This window comes from Rhincodon typus, chromosome 9 (assembly GCF_021869965.1).
Source record: "Rhincodon typus isolate 14 chromosome 9, sRhiTyp1.1, whole genome shotgun sequence".
In the NCBI taxonomy this organism is placed as follows: Eukaryota; Metazoa; Chordata; class Chondrichthyes; order Orectolobiformes; family Rhincodontidae; genus Rhincodon; species Rhincodon typus.
The window spans coordinates 31880101-31894886 of NC_063340.1; positions in this window are offsets into that span (position 1 = coordinate 31880101).

Sequence of the window (14786 nt, forward strand, 5' to 3'; positions counted from 1 at the left end):
ATCTCAGATTCTCCAGCATCGGCAGTTCCCACTATCTCTAAATTTTCTGCTGCCTCCCCACCTCCTTTAATATTACCTTTCCCTCTACCTATCTTTGTATCATCTGCAAACTTAGCCAGAATGCCCTCAGTTCCTTCATCTAGATCATTAATGTATAAAGTGAAAAGTTGTGATCCTAGCACTGACCCTTGCAAAACGTCCTGAGAAAGACCCTCTTAAACCCACTCTCTGCTTTCTGGCAGACAGCCAATCTTCTATCCATGCTTCTATCCACCTTGCCTCTAACACCATGAGCCCTTACCATACACAACAGTCACCTGTGCAGCACCTTATCAAAGGCCTTCTAGAATTTCAGATAGATAACATCCATTGGCTCTCCTTGGTCTAACCTGCTTATTACCTCCTCAGAAGAATTCTAACAAATTTGTCGGGAGTGATTTGCCCTTGACAAAACAATACTGACTTTGCCCTATTTTACCATGTACTTCCATGTATTCAGAAATCTCATCCTTCACAATGGACGCCAAAATCTTACCAATGACTGAGGTCAGGCTAATCAGCCTATAATTTCCTGTCTTTTGCCTTACTCTCTTCTTGAACAGGGGGGTTACATTAGTGAATTTCCAGTCCTCTGGATCCTCCCTGACTTTAGTGATTCCTGAAAGATCACCACTAACGACTCCACTATCTCTTCAGCTATCTCCTTCAGAACTCTGGGGTGTAGTCCATCTGGTCCATGTCATTAACCCACCTTCAGACCTTTCAGTTTTTCTAGCACCTTTTCCTTGGTGAAGGCCACCATACTCACCTCTACCCCCTGAACTCTTGAATTTTTGGGATATTACTCGCGTCTTCCACTGTGAAGACTGATGCAAAGTACTTATTCGCTTCCTCGGCCATTTCTTTGTTCCCCATTACAACTTCTGCAGTGTTTTTTGCCAGTGGCCCAATGTCCACTGCTGCCTGTCTTTTGCCCTTTTATATATCTAAAGAAATTCTTGCAATTTTTTTATATTATTGGCTAGCTTACCCTCATATTTAATCTTCTCCCTCCTTACTTTTTTTGTTGTCCTCTATTCATCTTTGTGGGCTTCCCAATCCTGTGGCTTCCCACTGCCCTTCGCCAGACTATATGCTTTCTCTTTTGCTTTTCTGCTGTCCCTGACTACCCTTGTCAGCCATGATTGCCTTGTCTTCCCTTTAGTATGCTTCTTTATCCTAGGATGAATTTTTGCTCTGTCTCTTGAATTACTCCCAGAAACTCCTGCCATTGCTGTTCCACTGTCTTTCCTGCTAGGCTCCTGTCCCAGTCAATTCTGGTCAGCTCCTCCCACATTCCTCTGTAATTGCCTTTATTCAACTGTAATGCATCGGATTCCACCTTCTCCCTCTCAAATTGAGTACTAAATTCTATCATATTATGGTCGCTGTCTCCTAAGGGTTCCTTCACCTTAAGTTTCCTTATCAAGTCTGCATCATCGCACAATGCTAAATCCAGAATTGCCTGTTCCCTAGTGGGCTCCTCCACAAGCTGCTCCAAAAAGCCATCTCATAGACATTCCACAAATTCCTTTTCTTGTGATCCACTACCAACCTGACTTTCCCAGTCCACCTGCATATTGAAATCCCCCATGATCACTGTAACTTTGCCTTTCTTACACACCTTTTCCATCTCCTGGTGTATCTTGTGCCCCAAATTCTGACTACTGTTTGGAGGCCTGAACATAACTCTAACTGTGGTTTCTTTACCTTTGCGATTTCTCAACTCTACCCACACAGATTCTACATAATCTGACCCTACTTCGTTTTTTGCTATTGATTTCAGTTCACTTATTAATAAGGCAACCTGCCCACCTGCCTGTAGTTTCGATAGGATGTATATCCTTGGATATTTAGCTCCCAATCCTGATCCCCTTGCAGCCACATCTCTGTGATGCCCACCACCTCATACCTGCCAATTTCAATCTGGACCAGAAGTTCATTTTACCTTATTTTGTATACTGTGTCCATTCGGATTCAACACCTTCAGTCCTGTATTGACCATCCCTCTTCTCATTGTCATTTGTTTATCCAGTTTACTTGATGTTTGATTCCTAGTCCTTTGCAAACATTCCGACTACCATGTCATGTTCAAGAAAGCCAGCCAAAACAGACAGTCTGGTGTACTGATCCTCATAGTCAGGCTCAGAGGACCGTAGGGTTTGAAGTCATTGTTGGTGCAGGTTGTGGTCCACTGCTTGTGTGTGGCCATCACGGTATCTGCAGCCCTGAGGTTATTTCTACATCATGCAGACTACCACTACCACCTTTTCATGGACAAATGGAACTAAGCAGAAAAGACTGGTCTTGCCAGTGATGCTCGCCTATGGCTGTCATAGGGATAATTGCAGCTTATTTGCACAGAGCTGAAGGATGGGTTTGCATTGAGTGACTGGAAGCCATTTGTCTTGATGAAAATGCTGTCTACCTTTAAAACATTTTTTATAATCCTTAAAAAAGGATATCAAAAGTGGAAACATCAATGTCGCACATAACTGAAACACAAGATTCTTACTTTCAATTCATCTTATAATAAAGGTTAGCATCTCATTAGCGTTCCTGACTCTGTATAGTAACCTCTTATAACTCAGAATCACAAAAGTGTTATGACCCTTAATAAGGCCATTCGGCCTTTTGTGTCTGCCCAGCTCTTCAAATGAGTATCACTTCCTAGTACCAATTCTGTGCTTTTTCTCTATAATCCTTGCGTATTACTTCATTCTAAATAATCATTCAACACCCTCTTGAATGCCTCAATTGAACCTGCTTCCGTCACGTTTCCAGGCCATGCATTCCACAGCTCAACTCTTTCATAGACTCCCTACAGTGTGGAAACAGGCCATTCAGCCCAACAAATCCACACCGACCCTCAGAGCATCGCACCCAGACCCATCCCCCTATAACCCACCTAATCTACACAATTCCTGAACACTACAGACAATTTAGCATGGCCAATTCACCTAGCCTGCACATCTTTGGACTGTGGGAGGAAACCGGAGCACTTGGAGGAAACCCACGCAGACACCGGGAGAATGTGCGATCTCCACACAGACAGTCACCTGAGGGTGGAATCAAACCTGGGTCTCTGGTGCTGTGAGGCAGCAGTGCTAACCACTGAGCCACCGTGCCACCCTAGTCACTGTGTGGGAAAAAAAAGTTCTCAATCACCTGTGCTTCGTTTACATCTCACTTTAAATGGGGGTATGCCCTCTTGTTCTTGTCTCTTTTGCAAGAGGGAACAGCTTCTAATGTACTCTGTCCAGCCTGCTCACGATTTTGAAAACGTCTGTCAAATCTCCTCTCAGCCGCCTTCTCTCTAAAGAGGACAATCCCAAATTTTTCAATCTCTCCTCATAACTGACGACTTTCATTCTTGGAACTATTTTTCTAAATCGCTTCTGCTCTCTCTGTAATGCATTCACATCTTCCCTATAATGTGGCTTCCACAACTGTACACAATATTCCAGCTGAGGTCTAACAAGTGCCTTATGCAGGTTCAATAATATCTTCTTGCTCTTATACTCTCCGCCTCTGTTCGTAAAGCGGAGAACAACTGTATGCTTTATTAACTGTTGTCCTCATCTGTCCTGCTGCCTTCAATAATCTGTGTACACAAACTTAGGTCCCTCTGCTCCTGCATCCCCCCTTGAATTATACTCCCTATTTTATATTATCTTTCAATGTTCTTCTGACCAAAGTGCTTCACCTTGCACTTCTATGCATTGAACCTGCCAAACAATATGTCCACTCCACTAATTATGAATGTCCTTCTGGAATTTCAAATTGTCCAATTCGCAGTTTACAATTCTACCAGGTATAGTATCATCTGCACACTTTTTAAAGTTGCCTGTGCACACCAAAATCCAGATTATTGACTGACCCCTAAGGAACTCCACTACAATACTTCCTGTAGCCCAAAAATATAAACTGAAGAAAAATTTTCTTACTCTGGAAAACCTTAGGATGGAATGATCACCAACTCCTAGCTGTTTCCCCATTGACACTTTATCCACTTTGCCCATCTCATTTCAGCACTAACATTGCATCCTTTCTTGTTGAACCACACACACGCTGTATGCAGGAGAGTTTCTTAGAACAATCTGGGAACACTTGCCATTCGTTACACTACCAGCATCCCAGTCTAAACTTGAGGAATTAAATTCTTCCATTGTAACTATTACTATTTAATGTTGGCACCTCTCTGAAATTTGCTTCTAGAATGTATTTCCTGATAGAAGCAATGTAGATGTCAATGCATAGGAGACACTCATACAGAAGAAACTGACTTGGAGGAAACACCTATAGGAAGGGACACAATTCATCGATTGAATTGTGGCAAGAGGAAGGAATGCCAATGATTTCATGGCCAGGGACCAAATGTGCAGGTGAAGATGTGGCTCTATGATTGGCTTCATACAAGGATACACAGAACCTATGACCAGTAACCTGGAATTTCCTAAGCGGACAATCATACTCATTAGTGAATCATTGCCAACGACAGTCATTCCCAGCAATGTAATTGTACCCTTTTGTACTTATCTGTAGATAAATTGATTCTCTCCATGAACCCGCTAAGACTTTCTCTTTGTCTAGCACTGCAAAGCCCTGTCTAATGAATACTGTTATCCCTCCTCTTCTCCTTGCTTTCTTATCTCTTCTGAACACCTTGTACCCAGGAAGTTTTAACACCCAGTCTTGCCCTTCCTTAGCTTGGTCTCTGTTATCACCACATATTTCCACATAGCGATCTCTACCTGTACCTACCCAACTCCGCACATGCTCCGTACATTCGTTTGCACACTGAGCAATCCTGATTTAGACTTCATTTTTTTCTTCCTTACTTTGACCTTACGTATTAACTTGCTATTCTGTGCTAGCTCCACCTGTATCTCCAGGTATTTTATCAACCCTAATATTTACTCTTGTTGTTATATTACTGTTCCCACATTTCTGCCAGGTTGCTTTTAAGGCTTCACAATAGCACTAGCAAAATGCCCCAAAAGTAACTCAGTCCTAGTTCTGTTCAGCTTGTACAGGAACTATCTTCTCCAGAGCCAGTACCAGGAATTTAAAGCTCTGTTTCTTGCGTCATCTTTCCAGCCACACATTCATTTACTTAATCCCCCTGTTTCTGTACTCACTTACACGTGGCACTGGTAATAATCTGGAGTTTACTACATTTAAGATCCTGCTTGTTAATTTTCTATCTAGCTCCCTGAGATCACATTTCCATTCCTCTTTTAAGTCGTTGGTATCAATATGATTCACGAGCTCTAGTTGTTCATGCTCGCCGGAAGAATGTGCGGCAGTTGCTCTGTGACATCATCGATCCTGGCACCAGGGAGGCAGTATGCCATCCTGGTGTAATGTTGACAGTCGCAGAAATACCTGCCTGTTCTCCTAAATAATGAATCCCCTGTCACTATCACTTCCCCTTCTTCTTTCTCTCCTCCTGTATAGCTTAGCCACCTACGGTGCTATGAACATGGTTCTGATTGCATTCCCTGAGGAATCTGTGCAATTCCAAAACAAAAAATAACAATTTTTGAGCAGGACTGCAGGGGTCTTCTGCACTACTTGCCTGTTTCCATTGCACTGCCTAGCAGTCACTGATTCCCTTCCTGCCTTTAGGCCCATAAGCAGCTGTGCGACCATCTCTCTAGACATGCTATCCACCTAACTCTCAGCCTCATGAATGTTCTATGATGTCTCCAGCTGTCACAAACTCACAGGTCAAGTTTTTACAGCTGAAAGAATATGGTCATTTTGGATCCTGGTAGAAACCATGACTTCCTAGATATTACAGGCCACACATTCCACTTGATCAGCCTGTGCTGCCACGGCTTGAACGGACTTCCCTTATGTTAACTTCACTTTCCTTACTCTACTAAGGTTTACTTATTACTTTGTTATGTTGACCCTGACTTTCATATTTCTGGTATTTCTCAGTAATACTACTTCTTTAAAAAATTTTTAGCAATGAACAGACAGTACCTAATACAGTTTCTTATCAGCTAATGAAATGATTCCCTGCAATGTCACTCTGTTTTTTTTTCCCTGAACTCTTTGGGTCTCATCCCAGACTGACTCCAAGTGTGGCGTAGACCTGAAGCTCCCAGTTCTTTCAGACTGACTTGCAAGATGTGGTGTAGATGTGAAGCTCCCAGTTTTTCCCTCACGGTTCAGTCCTGCTCTGACCCAGGATAAGTGGGTACTGACAGCGATGCTGACTTTGTGAAACTTCCTCCCAATCTCATGACTCATCCTTTAGAACACCTAGATTAAGCTAAGGGAGACAGGGTGAATGATCTATTCCTGTTTCTATGTTGCTAACACTCTCCGCCTCAGAATTTGCAATCATTCATCATTTAAGCAAAACTCTGACTTTTTATTCTTTTCTGCCAACTTCACATTTTTCCATGTTATACTTCATTTGCCAGATTTTTGCCCACTCACTTACCCCATCTCTATCGATCTGCATCCTTGTTACGTAAACTTTGCAATATACTTTACCATCTATTTTTGTCATCTACAAATTAAACTATAAGGCCTTCAATGCCTTATCCAAAGCATTGGTAAAAGTTGATACCCCAGCACACACCCCTGTGGGACACCACTTGTCATTGCCTGCAGATCTGCAGAAAAATCTATTTATGCATACTTTTTGATTTCTGCCAGCCATCTAATTTTCTACCCATGCTAATATATTACTCCTTATATCAGGAGTTTCTACTTTCCACAATAACCTTTTATGTGGAACCTTGTCAATTGCCTTCTGGAAATCCAAGAACAATACCTCAACAGGCTCTCCTTTTTCTACAATGCATTTCTCTCTTTCAAAAAATTCCAATAAATTGATTAAATAGGATTTCCCTTTCACAAAGCCTTGCCAATTCTTCCCGGTTACTGTGAGTTTTTCCAAGTGTCTGATTATAGCTTCTTTAATGATTGATTCTAATATCTTCTCCATAACACATCCACTGAATGGCCTATAGTCTTCTGTTTTCTGACTCCCTCCCTTCTTGAATAGGGGGATTACATTTGGTTTTTTTCTGGTCTAATGGAACCTTACCAAAATCTAACGGAAATTTGGAAAATTAACAGCACTACTACCTCATTAGCAACCTCTAAGAATTTCAGATGAAGTCTACTGGGGAGTGGCACAGTGGTTATCACTGCTGCTCACAGCGCTAGGGATCCAGGTCTGATTTCACCTTCGGCGACTATGCAAACTCCCCGTGTCTGTGTGGGTTTCCTCCTGATGCTCCAGTTTCCTCCCACAGACCAAAGCTGTGCAGATTAGGTGGATTAGCTATATAAATTGCCCCATAGTGTCCAGGGATGTACAGGCTAGGTGAATTAGCCTTGGAGAATGCAGGGATAGAGTAGGGGATGGGTCTGGGAAGGAGGCTCTTAAGAGGGTTATTGTGGACTTAATAGGCTGAATGGCATGCTTCACACTGTAGGGAGTCTATGAATTCTGGTAATATTTAATATGTAAAACATGAAAGTTTTTTTTAAAAAAAAAAGAGAAGTATATCAGGACCCAGGCACTTATCAACGCACAGCATCATCAGTTTGCTTAGTACTGCTTCCCTACTTTTGTTACATTTCAAGCTAGCTTCATTTCATGCACTGATTTATTTGCACTGATTAATCATTTGGTCATTTCTCTGCTGATTTTTGTATTCTGACCAGTCATCTGACTTGTCACCTCTTTTTGCGCAATTTTTCGATAAGTTTGAGATACCAAGTCAGTTGTGTAATGGGAACAAGCCAGAAAACAACAATCTCACTAGTTTTTCAAGGAGTTTCAAGATTCAAAGGCCATAGTTAAAGGACAACTGGGCAAGCATTTCCTGCAATCCAGCAGCATCATTCTGGCTTTGTGATGGCACCTTGAGATATAGCTGCTGCTAGGACCTTCTGATCTTTCCTTTTCCATATAACCTTAACTGCTGCTACTACCTTCTCATCTTCCCCATCTCTGCCTACAAACCCAATAACCTCAACTGTATTTGTTTTAACTACTTCTATATGATGTGAGTGCTGGCTAGGCCAGCCTTTATTGCCTATTTCTAATTTTCTTTGAGAAGGTAGTGGTCGACTACCTTATTGAACCACTGCAGTACCCATGGCATAGATACTCCCACAATAATTTTTGGAAGGGTTCAAGGGTTGAAATTTTAATTTCCAAGGCTAATGTCAGGCTGGTGTGGCTTGGAGGATAACCTGCAGGTGATGTTGTAGGTTTGGAAGGTGCAGGCAAATTAGCCTTGGTATGTTACTGCTGTGCACCTTGTGACTGGTAAACACAGCTGCCCAGTGTGCAGGAGAACAGGGTCAGATGATGTTCATCACCCAGTCTGTGCCTTTGATGAACCTAGGTCAAGGCTTAAAATAGATAAGAATTCACACCTGAGAGCCCCAAAATGCCTGGGAAAATTCAATCATGTGGGATAAAACGGAGAAAAGTTGCCTCATCAGTGAAACTGTCAGAATCGCTGAGAAGGTCTCCTTCAGTCAGAAGCTGTTGCATTCTTGCATTCACAGTTGATGCTTTCACCATATGATGCTGGAGACATATAGAGGAGGCGAAATGGATAATGCACTCGCAAATTCTGACTGAAAATTGTTGTAAAAGTTTCTGCTTTATCTTTTGCACTGATGTGCTGGGGTCCCTGATCATTAAGGATGGGGATATTTATGGAGATTCCCCTTTGAATTAGTTGTTCAATTGTCACCACCATTCATGACTGGATGTAGTAGGACTGCAGAGCTTTGATCTGTTGCATGTGGGATTGCTTAACCCTGTCTATTGCATGCTACTTGCACTGTTTGGTATGCAAGTATTCCTGCGTTGTAGTTTCACCAGGTTGACATCTCATTCAGTGCATCAATATCTCATTCCTGTAGTCCACCAAAGCTCCTGGTTAAAGAAAAGCATGTTCGACTCAATTCAAATCCACCAGGAAGATTCCTTTGCTTGTTGCCACCCTTAACCAGTAGTGAATCCGAAGGCAAATGTTTCTTGGTCACTGCAGTTGACAAATTCCATTTAATGTGGTACCCATAACTTCACAAAACAGGACCCTCGGGGCTGGAAATGCATGGATACCCACATGGCCTATCAAAACCAACATGATACTATACAAACTCTAGAGACAACACAACAGTACCTTATCACAAACTCCTTTCTCTTTAACCACAAATTATTTAATTTTCAAACATGGTATCTTGACAATGCAACTTCACAACCTGATGGAGATTCATATGAACCTAACCTTACAAAAGGAGGAACCGTATGGCATTTGGTTACCAGGTTCCACCATTGTCATTGAGTCTTAAGCTCCTAACAGTATCACAAATATCACATCATCATTTAAGATGAAATAAGCTTATGTCTTTATGAACAAAATGTACAAAAGGTAAGTGCTCAAGAAGGGTGGAAAAATGCTTTAAAAATAGAGCAACACCTATGAAGCAGAATAATATTCATGTGTGTTGCTGTATATCAGGTAATTGTCTTCAATTTTAATATTGTAAGTTTATGTTAGTTCATACCTTCAATTAAATGATAGCTGTAGAAAACTCAAACTGTTAGGTTGACTACTTAGTAGATGGGACTAGTTCCTCAATCTAAAATAATTAAAAGGTAAATTAAAATTAAGCTATTTACATTTTTTTCCTAGTATATAAAACTTACCTTGAGAGTAGGTGCTGCTAACATTAAAAAAAACAACTGTCAGAACTTTAATATATACACAATTACAGAAATAAGATTATGTGCCAAAGTGGTCAAATAAAGCAGAAATACCTAATAAAGGATGTCACTGTTCTGCACCATGTCTGTTTCAAGTTTCAGAAAATAATGATGAGGAAATCCAGACATTGGTAAAGACAAGGCATGAGAGGCCCTCCATCTTCCAGGGTTTGGGGAAACAAAAGAAGAACTACAAGTTTTGAGTAAAGCAGCAACGTGTGGCCAGGTTCTCTAGATGACAGATATTTAAACTCTTCAACTTCAATAAAGATTCCTGTAAGGAATATCAGACCCATAAGGCTATGTCCCTCGATCCAATTTGCATTTTGTTGCTCAAATGTTGTGCATTAAGTGAAGGCTTGAGGCTACATTGTATTTTTTTTGGCTGTTAGTTGCCTTGGGATTTTTGGAGATTTGCTTCAAGGCCTAGCCAGATTTCTCACCGTATCTTGCCAATTATCACCTTATTAACTACTTGTCCTGCCCCTCTCATCCAGTTCCATCCCTGTCTTTCCATACACCATTCTTGGAGCAACTTGGCACTACTGGGTTCCTGAAATTGATTGGCATCCCTGATACCAGCACAATCTTTAAAAGACTGTTGTGCTCTGGACCAACCTTTCCATACTGACCCTTGGAGTATCCCACCCAGACCCATCCCCCTACAACCCACCTAAACTACACATCCCTGAACACTATGGGCAATTTAGCATGGCCAATGCACCTAGCCTGCACATCTTTGGACTGTGGGAGGAAACCGGAGCACCCGAAGGAAACCCATGCAGACACGGGGAGAATGTGCAAACTCCACACAGATAGTCGCCCAAGGGTGGAATTGAACCCGGGTCCCAGATGCTGTGAGGCAGCAGTGCAAACCACTGAGCCACTGTGCCGCCCACGGCAATTGCCCCTAAATGGAAAAAGGAAAATTTAGTACCTCACATTATGGGCAGAGACCATGGTACAGACGTGGGATGACCTCTTCTCCTAAAAACAGTACAGGAGGCCACAACAACCAGTACCAGCTTGGTCTGAGATTGTCACCTGGGTCAGTGCAGACTCAGCTGTCTGGAGCAATGCACAACAATGTAAGAAGTAAGTCAACGAGCTTGTCTACTCTGCCACACAAGTGCCATCATCCTTACTCTGATACCTCACACTATCTGTACTACTATGTCCACCTCCCACAAAGGGTCATGCTCTACAACTCCCGCTAGTGGCTGTAGCATCTTCCCTCAACTGCGCTCACCTATTCCAACCTCCAAAGCCACTAACCCTGCATGCCCTCTGAGCTGCCTACTTATTTTCTGGGGACACATCCCAACCTGCACCAAAATTAACAGTTGTGCCATCCAATTTCATCCCTGAATCCTTACCCATCTCTCATTCCAGGAGGAAAGCAGGCCAAAATAGGACATAAAGAATCATGATGGGTGGTGGGCTGCTCAACATTTGATTACTTACCTCCTGACTGTCTCCCTTCACATCCAGTGCCTATGCAGATTTCCCTGAGATGTTGGTGCCTGGTGTCCAACATGGAGGTTCTTTGGAGAAAATGGTGAATTGAAGGCACTAGGTACCTACTCCAACTTCTATGTTGAGAATTCTTTATATTGAGTTTTCTAAAATGGGAACCTGCATATTAAAGAGCAAGATGTGCCACTCGTAAGGTAGTCAACAAGCAATAATCCCTATTAAAAGGCATCTTGTTGCTGTTTAGCCAGAAACTCGGTTCGACACCCAGCAGATGCAGTGAATTGCTTCTGATGTCAAGATGCACCTCACTGGACTCATCGAGCAATTCTACCAAAACACCTCACTATTGCCTACGTCATTTAGACATTCTGCCCTTCTTGTTCAATGTTGTTACACAAACATTGTTTATGTTATAGATGTGTTAAGAGTTGTCAACAATAAATGGTAAGTTGGAATCAGTCTAATTATTTTAGACTATCCTATTCACACCCAGAAAATGTCTGACTTGTATTTGCTCAGTGGCTCATTACCCTGTTAATTAGAATGAAAGAGTATTTCTTCCTTTCCTTTAATCAATAATCTGAGACACATTTCATCCTGCACCAGTTGTCTCTCTCTTATGAGAGAACAGACCTATGGTTCTTTGGGACTACAGCCAGTACTATTGGTCCCATCATCTAAGGAATTGTACATTGGCATTGGTAGCAGTCTAGAGAAGGTTCATTATGTTGATCCTGGGTATGAAAGGATTGTCTTATGAGGAAAGGTCGAGTAGATTGGACCTATACTGACTGGAATTTACAAGAATGAGAGGTGAGCATATTCAAACATACAGGAGTCCTAGGGGTCCTATTAATGTAAATGTGGAAAGGTTGTTTCATTTTGTGGGAGAGTCTAGGACCACATAGCATTATCCCAGAGCAAATATGACAGAGATCAGGAGTTATTTCTTCTATCATGCAAAATTCTTTTCTGTAGATGGCTGCATAGCTTGGGTTGTTGAGCATATTTGATGCTGAGACAGACAGATTTTTAATCAGGAAGGGAATCAAGGATTATAGGGAAATAAACAGGAAATTAGAGTTGAGCAGTCTCAGATCAGCCATAATCTCATTGAATGGCAGAGCAGACTCAATGGGCTGAATGGTCTACTTCTGCTCCTGCCTCTTATTGTCTTATTATTAATTAGGCATCCATTGGAAAACTGTTTACCTGGATATGTGCATGCCCCATACCCACTTTACATCCCAAATTCCAATTTACAGCAAGTTTGTCCCCTAACTTCATCACACTCCAAATAATGTTCCTATCAAACCCAAAATAGCATCCTTACAGTGTTTAGAATGTTATGACTTAGCCAAAAACTGCAGCAAAGATGTAACTCAAGGATATTCAAGGCAGTTTCTTATTTCTACAAAGTGCAGGTGAAGTCAATCATGTGGTCCTAATGAGAAATGTTCTTTATTCTGAGCATAGAACTGTATGTGTCCAACAGACCAGAAAGTAGAGAATGGGGAGCAACAAAGACATAGCAGCACAATGCTCCAGTGGTTAGCACTGCTGTCTCATAGTGCCAGGGACCTGGATTTGATTCCAGTCTTGTGTATGGAGTTTGCATATTCTTGTGTTTACGTGAGTTTCTGCCAGATGCTCTGGTTTCTGCCCACAGTCCAAAGGTGTGCACGTTGGGTGGATTGATCATGCTCTAGTGTGCAGGAATGTGTAGGCAATCATGATAAATGTGGTGTTATGGGGCTGGATCTGGGTGGGATGCTCTTTGGACGGTTGGTGCAGACTTGATGGGCCAAATGATTCCAAATATGGATCCAAATTTATAACTGCATTTTATCCAGTTATTCTTAGTATGTAGCATAAATTGCAACACATTTTAATTTCCATGAAATTTTCTGTATAGAACTTACACTCTCTAATCATTTTCCTGATAGGCTAGATACATTAGCCAAGCATCAAGCTCGTATGATCTTTGTAGAAATTGGGATTTTTGTTTAGAATCCAAAAATCTAGGATATTACTAAAAAAGGTTGAAGCCACACTGTTCATAATTTAAAACCTAAGAATTTTACGACACCAAAATCAAAGCACATGAATATTAAACGTACCATAACAGTACAACCAGCAAATGCTTACAAAATCCAAACCAAAATATCTCTTTGAATTTAAGACACAAGGTTGTATGATCTAGTGCATATAGTATATGTCCAGAGAAAACCTTGGTGCCCTATTGATCTTGTTCTTAGATATTGAGTAGAATCAGGTGTTTCAAGATCTAATGTAACTACGGGAGAAATACAATGAGGGGGATTAGGATGAATGTCAAGACCAACAAGAAACATGTCATTGCCTCATCGTCTAGTCTTGAGGCTAGTTACTATTATGTCAGTTTGGTATAACAATTGAAAGATCCAACAAATTTGAAACAATGATGGGACGATAGATGCTGAATACAAAGGTAGATGGGTTACCTCCAGGAAAAGTAGGAGAGGAAGGCAGGTAGTGCAGGAAGCCCCATGTGGCTCATCTCAAACAAATATGTTGTTTTGGAAAATGTTGGGGCTGATGGATTCTCAGGAGAATATAGCACTGACAACCAGGTTTCTGGTACAGAAACTGGCTCTAATGTAACAAGGGATGCATCAGGTTCCAAGCGATCAATTGTGATAGGGGACTGTCTAGTTAGAGGCACAGACAGACATTTCTGCGGCCAATAACAAGACATCAGAATAATGTGTTGCCTCCACAGTGTCAGGATCAAGGATCTCTTGGAGATGATGCAGAATATTCTCAAAGGGAAGAGTGATCAGCAGGAGGTTGTTGTACACATTGTAGCAAATGAGATAGGAAGAGATACGGACAAGATTCTGAGGAGAGAATATAGGAAGTTAGGCAGGAATTTAAAATGTAGGTCCCAGAAGGTAGTAATATTTGGATTACTCCTGGTGCCATGAAGTAGTGAAGGTAGGAATAGGAGGCTGGAACAGATAAATGTATGGATGAGGAGCTAGTGCAGGAGAGAAGCATTCACATTTTTGGATCATTGGAATCTCTTCTGGGGTAAAAGTGACCTGTATAAGGAGGACGGATTGCACCTGAATTGGAAGGGGCATAATATACTGGTGGGGAGATTTGCTAGAGCTGCTTGGGATGATATAAACTAGTAAGTGTTGGGTAGGTGGTGGTAGGAGATAGTGAGACAAGAGGTCAATCTGAGACTGGTGCAATTGGGAAAAGAAGTCAAACAGTCAGGGCAGCCAGGAACAAAGCAGAGAACATGGTAGGACTAATAAATTAAACTGCATTTATTTCAATGCAAGAGGCCTAACAGGTAAACCAGATGAACTAAGGGCATGAGATAACAAGGTGTAGAACTGGATGAACACAGCAGGCCAAGCAGCATCAGAGGAGCAGGAAGGCTGACATTTCGGGCCTAGACCCTTCTTCATTTTCTGAAGAAGGGTCTAGGCCCGAAATGTCAGCCTTCCTGCTCCTC